The 15119-nt window shown below is 33.4% G+C and overlaps 1 protein-coding gene across 2 annotated transcripts in view; it reads left to right on the top strand.

Moving 5' to 3' along the window:
- LOC133777970 (mitochondrial protein import protein ZIM17-like) overlaps positions 1-9436 on the top strand; it is a 39497-nt gene extending 30061 nt beyond the window's left edge. The window contains exon 10 of one of the 2 annotated variants that reach the window (XM_062217753.1): positions 8905-9436. The gene's annotated coding sequence lies outside the window, so the exon portion shown is untranslated. Of the gene's footprint in view, positions 1-2416; positions 2659-8904 lie in introns of those variants that run through there. The other variant, XM_062217752.1, reaches the window with a different exon arrangement.
- The last annotated feature ends 5683 nt before the right edge of the window (positions 9437-15119 follow it).

Raw genomic sequence — 15119 nt, forward strand, 5'->3', positions numbered from 1 at the left:
AAAAGTAACCGAATTAAATTGCCCCAATTGTATTTATTATAATAAAACAATAATAGAAAAAGACTTAGTAAACAAAAAATTAAAAGAAGAAAATGAAGCCTGCTGGGACCAAATTACCAGTCTTAAGCTTCAAGTGGATGCCTTTCGACATCAGCGTCAACAACAAAGCACTCCACCTACCGCCAATCAAGTAACCATGTCCACTAAAGACATACAACTTCTTATCAATAAAGCTGTTGACAAGAAAATGGAGTGGAATAGTCAATTTGATGGGACATATGATGCAGAAGACTCCATCGACCTACTTGGACTTGAGGACCCTACTATGGGAAGCACTACGATTTAAAGTCTGATTTAAAGATAAGATGCTCTTTCCACAAAGACCAAAGGTAGCCACCCATGTGCTACGCATAATATCTTTTCATAAAAAACAAAATCCCATAAATGCTTAACCTTATCATCTTATCCTCTCTTTAATAAAATAATAGAGGATAACTTTTTATTTCGGTATAAATAAACTAAGGAGTCTGGCTTGTAGACTCACTTCTTTTATTTTTAAATCTTATTCTCTAAACTCAGAGAAACCTCTAAGTCTTGAAAACCATCAAACTTAGCTTTCTCTTCTATTGTATAATATTTTATAAGTTTATTAATAAAATGAGTTACCATTGCTAAAACACCTTGCGATAGTAGAAGGGGACAATGAATCTTTTTTAGAAATTCCAAGTTTTCTCAAGGATCTTCTATCAGGTATTTAAATTATTTCAAAAATATAAAAGCATTGGTTATTGCATATAATATGATCTAGGCATTGCTTCATTAAACTTGTTTATGCCATTGATAGGCTTGTTAAAAGTTGTGTTGAAGTTCACCCTAGATATGAATATGTATAGATAAGTCACATTTTATATGAGAAAATAATAAATTTACATAATATTGTAGGCTATAATATAATGTTATAATAAATATTGTAGATGAATACGTTATATATATATCAAATGTTAGTTATTGTAGGCTTAAAAATAACTAATAATCAGTAATATTTATGACTGTCTGATTTCTATTTTTGAAAATGTCACTTTTAATACTTTCTAATAAAGTAATTTGACCAGATATAAACTTATAGCTAATATTATATTCTTCGTTTAATAACTGGATATCATATTCGTTAAAAGTGTTTACTATGTTATGTGATAAATTATCAAACTAATTATCTAGATTTCTTTTAGTTCATTTATTAATATATCTATATTGTTACTATCTATACTGAGTTGACAGAGTTTATTGGTATACTTTTCTATGTCTCTAGGTACGTTCATATATTCTTGGTATTTTTAGTTTATAAGAACTTCTTATATATAGTTTATAATTGATTATAAAAATAGTTGTTTTTATAGATATGAAAAAGACTTGGGTTTTGAGAATAAAATTTATATTCATATGATAGTAGAGTGTGGATGAAATATTTTTACTGAAACTGCAATTCTTCTGAAAAATCTTCTTAACAAGTAAATTTATTATTTTCTCATATAAAATGTGACGTATCTATACATATTCATATCTAGGGTGAACTTTAACACAACTTTTAACAAGCCTATCAATGGCATAAACAAGTTTAATGAAGCAATGCCTAGATTCTATTATATGCAATAACCAATGCTTTTATCATTTTGAAATAATTTAAATACCTAATAGAAGATCCTTGAGAAAACTTGGAATTTCTGAAAAAGATTCACTGTCCCCTTCTACTATCGCAAGGAGTTTTAGCAATGGTAACCCATTGTATTAATAAACTTATAAAATATTATACAATAAAAGAGAAAGCTAACTTAGAAGCTAGTTATTCATATGTATTTTATCATATGAATAACTCTAAACCATCTGCCATTCATATAAAAACTCTTCAAAAGTTTTGAAAATACAAAACTTCAAAATCTTAAACCAGCAGTAATAACACTGTCCATGCATGCATGCCATTCATATAAATGACTACAACGTCATATGGGACCAAATGCCCTAATTAATTGATTAAGTATTTGAACATTGAAATATCTTTAGATGAACAAATAATTAAAGGTTATGTATTTAAACCTAGTCTTCTATAGAGAAACCTCTAAGTCTTGAAAATCATCAAACTTAGCTTTCTTTTCTATTGTATTATGGAGATTATCATATACTACTTCATTAATATAACCTTTAATACCCATCAAACTTATAACATCAAACTTAGCTTTCTCTTCTATTGTATTATGGACCTTTAGTTATACTATTTAAACGGTATGTCTTTAGGCGACGCCAATATATGATAATCTCCATATGTTCTATACACGTAGATTATATTATCATTTAATAATTTCAATATATTCATCAAAGTTTGATGGTTAAGCTTTATTGATAAGAAGTTGTATGTCTTTAGTGGACATGGTTAAGAAGGGCAAGGCAGAGCAGTGAGCGCTGAAGTCTACCTTGCAAATGTACATGTGGACCGGCCTTTTGGGAAGTTGTTTTATTTTTGGAAATGTTGTGTAATTTTCCTAAACTAGGTTCACTCTACTCTTTATAAAATATGTTTGTAATTAAATGTTAAGTATGGCCATACGACTTTTTTTAAAGTTTTTTTATACGGGTTTTTGAGACATTTTGTTAAATGAAAACATTTATATTTCCGCATTATCGAGTCTTGAAAATCCGGGTCGTTACACTTTGTTGGGGTTTTATGCCTTAATTAAAACTAAATTTCTTTATAATCTCATTTATTATCAATAAAAGAATATAAATTATTTTTTGACTTGGTCAATAACTTTGCTCACATGTTTATCTTTCATGATTATTTGTGTAATATAAAATTCTATTAAATTCCGAGCATATAGCTAATCGTATTTATAGTGTCATAATCACATTGGAATATAAATATGATTATATGTTCAAAATAAGTTAGTCCTAAGAATAGTCAGTGCACATGATTTACATTGACTTGCCAATCTACGATATGATCTACTTACACATTGCAGTGTTATGTTCTTTCCAGAACATTAGCAAAGTAGATAAGATCGGATGTATTTGTTACATCGGATGGAACCGATATTGACAATTGATAGGAAAAGTAAACATACCATTATTATCTATTCTAGTCATATCATATAGTTGACCATAGGTCTTCAATCTCAATTCTGAGTGGTTAGTATTCTAACTGATTGTATTATTTGAGTTCTTTGACTTGTTCGTTACCAGCTTACCCTATGGACTAGCCCATACTTTCATCTTGGGAACTCGGTAGTATAATTGAGTGGGAGTGTTAATCATAGATATTAACATCTATAGCTTCTGATGAAGAAGTGAAACGATGATTTCCTTTCAGTTTGTTTCAATGTGCTAAATGATAGAGATCTCATTTCAGTAATTAATATTAGTTTACTGAAATATCATTTACAAGGAACTAAGTGTTTTAATGATGAAATACAATGAGGGGTAAAACGGTATTTTAGTCCCATCTCATTGTAGACCATCTATAGAGGATTGAGTGACAATTATGGTCGTAACAATGGATAATTAATAGCATATCTATTTTTGTTATAGAGCGTTCTATGAATTCAAGAGTGCAATTCCGAGTCTTTAGTGGAGTCACGAGGAATTAATAAGTTAGTAAATTTATTTGTTAGATTTATGATAACTTATTGGAGCTTGATTTCATAGGCTCATGGTACCCGTTGTACCTTGGATAAAATCACCTAGAAAGCCTCCATAACTAACCTTTGATATATATAACGTATTCATCTACAATATTTATTATAACATTTATTATAGCCTATTTGACATTTGTAACTATATAATATTTATTTAAATAATATAACTAACATTTGATATATATATAACGTATTCATCTAACATTATATTATAACATAACATTTATTATAGCCTACAATATTTGACATTTGTAACTATATAATATACATTTATTATAGCCTACACTTAGTTAATTGTAAATGATATTTCAGTAAACTAATATTAATTACTGAAATGAGATCTTTATCATTTAGCACCTTGAAACAAACTGAAAGGAAACCATCGTTTCACTTCTTCATCAGAAGCTATAGATGTTTATATCTATGATTAACACTCCCACTCAATTATAATACCGAGTTCCCAAGATGTAAGTATGGGCTAGTCCGTAGGGTAAGCTGGTAACGAACAATAGTCAAAGAACTCAAATAATACAATCAATTAGAATACTAACCACTCAGAATTGAGATTGAATTGACCTATGGTCAACTATATGATATGACTAGATAGATAATAACAGTAAATTTACTTATCCTATCAACTGTCAATATCGGTCCCATCCGATGTAGCAAATACATCCGATCTTATCTACTTTGCTAATGTTTTGGAAAGAACATAACATTGCAATGTGTAAGTAGATCATATCGTAGATTGACAAGTCAATGTAAATCCTGTGCACTGACTATTCTTAGGACTAACTTATTTTGAACATATAATCATATTTATATTCTACTGTGATTATGTCACTATAAATACGATTAGCTATATGCTCGGGATTTAATAGAATTTTATATTACACAAATAATCATGAAAAATAAAACATGTGAGCAAAGTGATTGACCAAGTCAAAAAATAACTTCTATTCTTTTATTGATAATAAATGAGATTACAAAGAAATTGTGTTTTAATTAGGGCATAAAACCTCAACAAAGTGTAACGACCCAACTTTTCAAGACTCGATAATGCGGAAATATAAATGTTTTCATTTAACAAAATGTCTCAAAACCCTGTATGAAAAAAACTTTTAAAAAAGTCGTATGGCCATACTTAACATTTAATTACAAACATATTTTATAAAGAGTAGAGAGAGCCTAGTTTAGGAAAATTACACAAAATTTCAAAAAATAAAACGACTTCACAAAAGGTCGGTCCACATGTACATTTGCAAGGTAGACTTCAGCGCTCACTGCTATGCCTTGCCCTTGTTCTTACCTACAACAGGAAACAACTAGGTAAGCGAAAACGCTTAATAACTTCAACCTTAAAACAAAAACATGCAGAGAATTAGGGTTCCGGATCCATCTGGACCCTACACAATCAATTTCAAGAACGCAAAAGCGTCCTGGAAAACTTATGGTCATGCCTGATAACCGATGATAAATTATTTCAAATAAACAGATAAATTCCTGCACTCAGAAAATCCCAGAGCAACTAGATATAATATATCACCATATAATTCGAGACCAACGCTTGACAATTTCCAACAATTCAGGCATAACACGCCGTCCAGCATAAATGCTAATCTGTAAGAGAGAACCGAGTCTCAACACTAAGATCTAGGCAATAAATATCCCCATCAAGGGTAACTATCGTGTTACCTAGGACATCGCTACTTATCCAAGAGTAAATCCCTCATGAGGGTAACCATTAAGTTACCTAGGGCATCACTACTTATCAAAGAGTGTAATCGAATTTACACGGTTTTACAGAAACTTCTATGTTAATTAGTGGTGCTAGTGAGCAATTGCCCCTAGGGTGTTCAGCCTCACTCAAACTTGGCAACCCTTAGTATCTCTAGGCACTCTCACTGAATGGCGAATATTCACGGCTGCTATCCGGGAATAACTTATCGGAGCACTTGCTCGGGTTCTAACCGTTCACAGATTAAGTAAGCATGAGGGCCCCTAGGTCCCATTCATTTTGGCGCCCCTAGGTTTAACCAGCAATCCTCACCTCTTGGCCACTCGTCGCGGTAATGAACCGAACATAATAAAATCAAGCAGTGTGACGGGGATCAGCTGTCTAGGATATGACGGATATCTACCGTTCATATTTTCTAAATCAGTACTCACTAGACTAACGTCTCTAAGCAACTTTCTACGATAGTGGATATATATGCATGTGTCCCTATACTAACATACAATACAATAGTCGTTTCACGTTGCAGCCACACAATATAAGTTGACTTACTTGGAGTCCTTAGCTCTCAGTAAGATTTCACCCTTCAACGTTCAGTCCAGTTATGCTAGCCAATACTGTAGTTATTCATACAGTATACTCAGATTAATTGTGGCACTCATAATTTATTATTATTATTTTGGGAAGTTTGGTCATTTTAATAAAAATCATTTGTAAGGATAAATAATCCTTATTTGGTTTTAAACCCATTAAGGAAATTCATACAAAAATATTCGAGACTAAACCCTAAGTCTCGGGGAAACCTATCATATGGTCTCGATACCTAGGCTCGGGTATCACAATAGTATTTTCCCACAATCCGCTAAAACTCTTGTTCTTTAAACGCATCGCTATTAACCTGTACTTTCAACAAGTCGGTTAAATATATGAAAGATTTTAGTTGGAATTATATCTAGAAAATACTAATTAATTTCCTTAATTATTTTTAAAGAAAATAAACTCTTGATTTTCCTTTTATTTTTTTAAGGTTTTAAACTCTAAAAACTTTTTAAAGAAAATTGCCTAATTTGTCTTAATTAGGAGAACCGTTAAAAATTTCCCATTTTGATTAGTTAATTTTTCAAAATCAATTAATTAAGTTTACTTACTAGAAAAATAATTCACTTGATCATTTTCTCAAAATATAGGGTTTTAAACCCTCTTTTAATTTTTTTAACTAATAATAAATTAAATCATTTATTTTTAAAAAGAATAAAAATTCTTTAATAAAAATAATTCACACTCAACTCAAAGTGGTAAATTTTAGTGAAAATATATTTTCAAGACTTACCAAGTTTATATCTTGCAATAAGCAAAATTTTTACTTTTGACCTTAAGTTCCAAAATCTCACTTTTTATACTAAGTGTGAAAAATTTATTTTTCACATTTTTAACTACATACTTTGTTAGTTCATAACTTTAAATTTACTTACCCAATTGTTACCAAAATTTCCCAATTCCATTTTTGGTATGCTATTTAGGTTTCTGTAAAATCTTAGGTCTAAATGAGCATTTTTTATTGGTGAAATTATTTTCCAACAATTAGGTAAAAAAATGACCTTATTTTCAAGTTCTTATTTTTTCCAAACTTTGACAATCAATAACTTTCAAACCATTCATTATTTTATTACCAAATTTTACAGTAGAATACTAGGTTATGCCAATAATATGTCCACCAAATTTTAGAAAAAATTGGGTTCATTTTCCCTATACAGTGGCTGTCTAAACTTGGTTCCGAAATTAAGAATACGAAAAAACAGTTTTTTACCTAAACTTTGAAATAGCATAACTCACTCATTTTTAAACATTTTTTAGTGTTTCAAAAGCTAAATTTTATGTACTCAATCTCAACAATATCACAGTACAATTAAATTTTACAAAATCAATATACAGTGGATGCTTGACCCCTTGGAAGTCACAACTCAAAATATGTATTTTGTTTTAGGGTTTCCTACAAAACCCTTGGGGGTTTTGGTCCCTATTTTTAAAAATCAACACACAAGCATCATAAAAATTATAAACAACTACCATATCCTTATTACATCACCAATAAGAAACTTTAAGCATTAACTATACAAAATAATGCTTAAAACTAAAAACCATACTTTAACAACCATAAAAGTAAACTTTTTACCTCTTGTTGTTATTGCTTAAGGTTTGGATCTTCCTATTAGCTTTGGCTCCTTAAAAACCCTTTCAAAACCTTAAACAACTCCCCCAACAACATATATAATCAGCTATTGAAAAATCTATGGTTAAAACCTTACAAAAGTCTAGTTTATGGAAACTTTACCTTAGGGAAAATCCTTCCTAGACCAAGGCTTAAATGCTTCCAAGCCACCTTAGTGTTCTTGAGGTCGAAGATGGAGAGAAAACTTGAGAGAGTTTTCAAAAATATGATAGTGAAAGAGAGAGATAGTGTGGTGGGTTTTGGGGGTTAGAAGAGCTTACACAACTCTACAAAATATCCTAAAAACACTCAAGTGTTTTACTATCCACTTGGTGCCTTTAACCCTTATAGTTAGATTGGGATTAAACTCTAAATCATTTGGTCCACCCAAATAATTTCCCACATGGCCGACCACCCCTTTAATTATATATGTGATTGTAATATCTGTTTTCTCGAAAATGTCATTTTGTAATTTTTCCACTGAGAGTATTTTGTCATTTTATATATTTATGGGTTTAGATATGTATGGATTCCAATGATAACAAAGATTCTCGATTTCTTATGTTTGAGAACTTGGAATGAGATTTAAATCTCGACATGTGCATAATGCCTAATAAATAATTAATTACGTGGGTTAATTTAATTATTTATTTATGTTGTGAATGTTATTATTATTATGAGCATAATAATATTAATAACATGATAAGAATTCATTTTATTTTATTATACGGTTTATTGCATTATTATTTAAATGGATTAAATAATGGTAATTGCATGTAATTATGAAATGACCATAATGTCCCTATGTTTGAATTTAGTTGAGGGGCATTTAAATGACACTAGAATATGATTTCAAATGCAATTAACTGATTAAATTCGAAATTTAATTTAGTTATAATAAGATCGCCATTTCTTTTATTTAATTTTAAAAGAAGTTCCTTATGCATAGGCTTAAAATCGGTCAACAACAACCAAGTGGTTAAGCCTTTGTTTCTTTTTGTTTAAGCACGATTTAGAGGGCCTCTCAACAGTTCAAAATCGTGGGAAGAGAGGGAGAGTCGCACTAGTAGAAGAAAATAGACGTTCTTGAGTTTTCTAGAGAGAAAGGGAGATTTTGGGTTTGAGAGCTCTAGGAAATTTCTGGGTAGTTTTGAGTGTCTGAAATATCTTTCTTATGAACTAAGGAATGTTTTTGACGTGACAAAATGGGCTAGAAATGTCGTTTTAAAAAATCACAAAATTTCAACATTAAAGTGGGTGTTCTTGAATAATTTCAGATCTAAGAGAACATGGGAGGTTCCGGGTTTGTTTGAAGTGTTTAGAAAGCTTAGAGGGACCCTAAGAAGTGTTTCGGACGTGAAGAAACGGATCAAAAAGCTCTAAAACAGAATTTTGTATTTTGACCGCCATTTTTGGCGGTACACCGGCGATGGGGAAGACAAGCATGATCTCATCATGGGTTGGTTTTCTTAAGCTTCAAGGGTTATTTGAGGTGCTAGGATCTTTGGGAACAAATTCCAACCGGTTTGGAGTGTAAAAAACAAGTGGAAAGAGGAGTTAGAATCTCGCCGGCGACGGAGAAGAAGAAGATTTCGGCGAGGCTTCGGCGAACTCGATCTGGGTATTTATGGAGGTTTTTTCTTTTACTTTTGAATCCTAAAAATTAGTACATTAATTTTAGAGCACTTTCCAACTCGTTTGATATTTTTCTGATTTTTCTTTAAATTACTATGATTTGTTTAAGTTTAAATAAAGATTAATTATGAAAAATATTTTTATTGTTCAGATTAATATGAGTTTATGTTTGAATGATCTCTGTATGATTTAGAATTGTTTTGTATGCTTAGATTTAAGTTTTGATCGTATTTGATAATTTTATTCAATTATTTGCTTTTAAATATGTGATTTAAGAAAATAAATGTAGAAAAAATTATTTAAAGTACTCTAAAAATTATGAGAATTTTTGTATATATTTAAAATGAGATTCTAAGGCTCTCTGTAATTTATATTTAATTTTTATCATTTATGTAATTTTCATGATTTATTTGGCTTATTCTATATTTTAAATATAAAAAATATTAATGTTAATGTTCTGAACCCTCGGTAATTTGTGTGTGTTACTGCATGTGTTGACGCCGTTTTTCTTCAACAGATAAAAGAAGAGAGCACGTAAACAATTAAAGAAAATGGCCAAAAGAGACAAACGAATCAAACACACGGTTTTTTACGTGGTTCAACAGTTAAATCTGCCTAGTCCACGAGTCTCTGTTATTAATCTCAAGATTATCTCTGAACAATTCTTTAGCATGAATTCTCCAGAGTTTTCTCTCAAGGATCAGAATTTCGGTCCTTTACAATGGTGCATGGCTTCTCTATTTATAGAGAAGGATGCAGAATACTATCCCACATATTTTGGATAGTTACTCTTTTGTGAATAAAAATAAATGGCTTTAAATGCCTTTAATCAAATAAAAAAGGAAACGTCCCTAAAGTCCAGGGAATGCATAACCGACTAAATAATATCCCATGATTCTTGGGGATTTACATCAATAAATGAGGATTACATCTCATGTTTACAATACTTGTAGATATTCAAGGTGGTTATAGCGTATCTCCAAGGCTTCAGCATCTCAGGTTTCATGTCATTGTGCGAGCCACTGACATCTCCCGAGCTAACATTGCTTTCGAGATAACATATCGAGCTCAAGACCCATGCTCCGAAGTTCCTGAAGATGAAGGTGTTCTCGGAGCTACCTTTCGAGATCGAGATCACTTCGAGGTCACCGCATTCGAGATCATATATCATACTTTGCAGGCTCGATTTACAATCCTAGATCACTCTAATCCTCATGAGACCATTTATTGCGAACTCAGCTTTCGAGGTCATATTTACTATGACTCGAAATCTGGGTATAACAGCATGGTATAGAAACCAGTTTGTACAGTTATATTTTATTTTTACATCGTTTATGTATTTTTCTTGAATCAATTGGTTTTTCTATTAAATTAATTAAGAAAAATAGTTATTTGCCAAGAAAATTCTAAAATAATTTTTATAAGTTTATTTTGGCTTTTTGAACAGTTTTGTATGATTAGTTTGAATTTTGGGCTGACTCTATAATTATTTTGAATTATTTGGGAAATTGAGGAAAAATAATTTATAAATGTTAAAAATTATGTTTCTGGTCTTATATGAGCATTTGCTGATTATTTAGGGTTTCAGAAAAGTTTTTTATTAAATTTTGTTTCATATGATAATTTTTATAAAATTATTGAGTCTTTAATGTAATTATGATATTAAAGGGTATTTTGGTAATTTTCACATAAAAATATATTTATATGAATTCATGCTATACGTTAGAAACATCCTTGTTTGTGCATGTGACATGATAGTTTGAACCTTTGTGGAAAATGATTTTAATTTACGTGTCATGCATGTTAAAATTGCATAGTTAAATTATTTCGATAATTATGGTTTCGAAATAAAACCCTAACGCCTATTTTTATTTTTCCCGAATTGTCACTCTGTAATTGGACGTCTAGGAGCCAACAGTCGTCGATGTGACACAACAAGTGGTTTGGGACACGTCAGCGGACAATTCACTGCTTTAGGTAAGAAGAGTGGACATCTGCGCACACGGTGTGCGTTATGCGTACAACCTTGTTTTTTTTTTTTGTTAGTTATATAATTATATTTGTGACCTGAATTGTTGCATTAGGTTGACTAGCATGAGGATAGTGCTAGGGATTTTAGTTAGTAGACATGCTTAGATGATAAAGTAGGCGTGCTACTAGATTCTAGCTGCTTGTGTGAGTATAACACTTGTAGGAATTATCTTGGGTGTGTGTAACTCAGGATAATAGGATGTCACCACGGAACTGCCGAGTGTGAGTACAGCATAGGCAGGGCAACGATGTCTTGAGGGAACAACCGAGTGTGAGTACAGCACAGGCTAGACTAGGTGCCACCGTGGGAATGTCGAGTGTGAGTAAAATCTAATTTGACTTCCTATAACCCTTTTCACTCTTATTAAGTTTTAAACACAAAACTTAACACTAAATAATTAAATTAAATGTCTCTCACATTTAATTTAATTAATCACACAATAAAATTTAACCTAAGGTTACTTCATGGAATAAAATTCCACATTTCGGTAAAATTAAGCATTTAACACAAAATTCCCTAAAATTTCCATTTTCCCTTAGGTTTATTATTTTTGACCAAACTTTAATTTTTATGAATGTATTTTATGCCCAAAATATATTTGCATAGTTTTTCATTTTATTTTCCGAGATTTTTACCCGGTCAGGGTTTTCGTGTCAGTCCAAGACCGAAAGTCTTATCTTGACTTTTAAATCACAAAATTCATATTTTGGCTAGCAATAACTCATGGAATAATTTCCAAACAAATATAATATTATTTAAAATAATATTCTTAACCCGGGGAAAAAAATCCCGACCTGAGTTGTTTAAAGGTACCCAAATACGCAAGACGTTACAATACGTACAATTTATAGAGGTTTCGTCCTCGAAAATTAAAACAAATGAGAATACAACTCCCTCATCTTGTCTTCTGTTTCCCAGGTTGCCTCTCCAATGCCATGGTTACACCACTGCACCTTTACCAACGACACCGTCTTGTTCCTCAACACTTTTTCCTTTCGGTCTAGAATCATAACTGGCTTCTCCTCATAGACGAGTTGAGGATCAATACTCAGCTGCTCATAGCTGAGTACATGCGAGGGATCGCACATGTATTTTCTCAACAAGGATAAATGAAACACGTCATGCACCTTAGACAAGGCGGGCGGAAGAGCTAAACGATAAGCTACTTCCTCGATCCTTTCTATGATTTCGAAAGGTCCAACGAACCTTGGACTAAGCTTTCCTTTCTTCCTGAACCGCATAGCCCCTCATAGCGGAGCTACCTTAAGCAACACATTATCGCCCACCTCAAACACCAGGGGTCTCCTGCGTCGATCGACATATTTGCATTGTCGATCAACCGAGGTTTGCAAGCGTTGCCTTATTTGTCGAATGTCCTCAGTAATCTTATCAACCTCATCCGATTTGAGAAACTTTCTTTCACCGGTCTCGTGCCAATGAATCGGTGATCGGCATTTTCTTCCATACAAAGCCTCATACGGAGCCATCTTGATGGAATCATGATAGCTATTCTTGTAAGCGAACTCTATCAGTGGAAGCTTCTCATTTCATGACCCTTGAAAGTTGAGCACGCAGGCTCTTAACATATCTTCCAGGGTCTGAATTGTTCGTTCACTTTGACCGTCTGCTTGCGGGTGGAAAGAAATGCTGAACTTCAGTTTAGTACCTAACCTCGTTTGGATTCTATTCCAGAATGTCGAGGTAAAACGTCCATCCCTATCTGATACGATGGAGTTGGGTACACCATGCAGTCTCATTATTTCTGCAATGTAAATATCTGCTAACTTATGTGCTCCATAAGTTACCTTGATCGGAAAGAAATGAGCAGACTTAGTTAGCCTATCTACGATAACCCAAATGGCATCGTGCCCCTTGGGAGTGGTTGGTAGACCTGTGACAAAGTCCATAGTGACCATCTCCCACTTCCATTCCGAAATTTCTAAGGGATGTAACAATCTGGCTGGCCGTTGATGCTCGACCTTTGTCTGCTGACAAGTCAAGCAATGTGCTACATTTTTTGCCGTCTCTTTTTTCATCCCAGACCACCAAAAGTACTTCTTCAAGTCTTGGTACATTTTTGTGGTACCTGGATGCATGGCATAAGGAGCATTATGTCCCTCGAAAAAGATCTACTTCTTGATCTCGTCATCGTCCGGAACACATATTCTGCCCTTGAACCCCAATACTCCATCTTTGGAGATATGGAATCCTGGTCGTCCCTCATTCCTCACTTTGTACATCAATCCTTGAACCCAAGGATCGACTAACTGCCCGCCTTTTATAGCTTCCATAATGGTAGGATCGATAGAGAGGTTATCCAATTGACCGACTACTATCTCTAAATCCAAGGTAGCAAGGTCGGCTTGTAACTGCGGAGAAATCTCTTTCACTATCATCACGTAAGCACTTGGTTGTTGACTTAATGCATCTGCCACCTTGTTTGCTTTTCCCGGATGGTACAGAATGTCGCAGTCATAGTCGTTAAACGGTTCCAACCATCGACGCTGTCTCATATTCAATTCCTTATGAGTGAAGAAATACTTCAGGCTTTTGTGATCAGTGTAGATGTCGCAGTGTATCCCGTACAGGTAGTGCCTCCATATTTTTAGTGCAAAAACCACTACTGCAAGTTCCAGGTCATGAGTGGGATAATTCTTCTCGTAATTCTTTAGCTGTCGAGAAGTATAAGAAATTACTTTTCCATGCTGCATCAGCACTGCTCCCAACCCTCGGCCTGAGGCATTGCTATAAATAATATATCCCTCTGTGCCATTAGGGATTGTCAGCACTAGGGTAGTCGTCAATCTTGTTTTCAGCTCCCGAAAACTATTCTCACACTTGTTAGTCCATTCATATTTGATGTTTTTGCGGGTGAGGGCAGTCATTGGTGTGTCTATTTTGGAAAATCCTTTCACAAATCGCCAGTAATATCCCGCTAACCCAAGAAAACTTCTATCCTCATGAGCATTTTTTGGAGGTTTCCACTACTTAACAACTTCTATTTTGGCGGGATCTACTGAAATCCCATCTCCCGACACTATGTACCCCAGAAAACTTACTTTCTCTAGCCAGAATTCGCACTTCGAAAACTTAGCGTAAAGCTTTTCATCTCACAGACACTGGAGGACCAGTTCCAGATGCGTTGCATGCTCTTCCTGGCTTCTTGAGTATATTAGAATATCGTCAATGAACATGACGACAAACTTATCCAAATACTCACGAAATACGCGATTCATAAGATCCATGAATGCTGCAGGCGCATTGGTTAGTCCAAAGGACATCACTAAGAACTCGTAGTGCGTTTTGAAGGTCGTCTTTGGTATATCCGTCTCCTTAACCTTGAGCTGATGATAGCCTGATACCAGGTCTATTTTGGAAAATACTGACGCTCCTTGTAGTTGATCGAAAAGATCGTCAATCCTCGGTAATGGATATCGGTTCTTGATCATCACTTTGTTCAACTCCCGATAGTCAATGCACATTCTCATCGAGCCGTCATTCTTCTTCACGAATAAGATCGGGGCTCCCCACGGAGAATTGCTTGGCCTTATGAACTTGTCTGGTAACTCTTGCAGTTGAGATTGAAACTCCTTGAGTTCAGCTGGTGCCATCTTGTAAGGAGTCTTTGAGATCGGCTCAGTTCCCAGAATTAGCTCGATCTCAAACATGATCTCTCGGTCTGGTGGAATCCCTGGGAGATCTTCAAGAAATACGTTGGGAAACTTGCACAAAACTGGTACATCAGAAGGTTGTTGACTCGTCTCTATATCCTTATCCACTATTTTTGCCAGAAAACCGATGCATCCATCACTCAACATTTTTCTC

Source organism: Humulus lupulus, chromosome 5 (assembly GCF_963169125.1).
Source record: "Humulus lupulus chromosome 5, drHumLupu1.1, whole genome shotgun sequence".
Taxonomy (NCBI): Eukaryota; Viridiplantae; Streptophyta; class Magnoliopsida; order Rosales; family Cannabaceae; genus Humulus; species Humulus lupulus.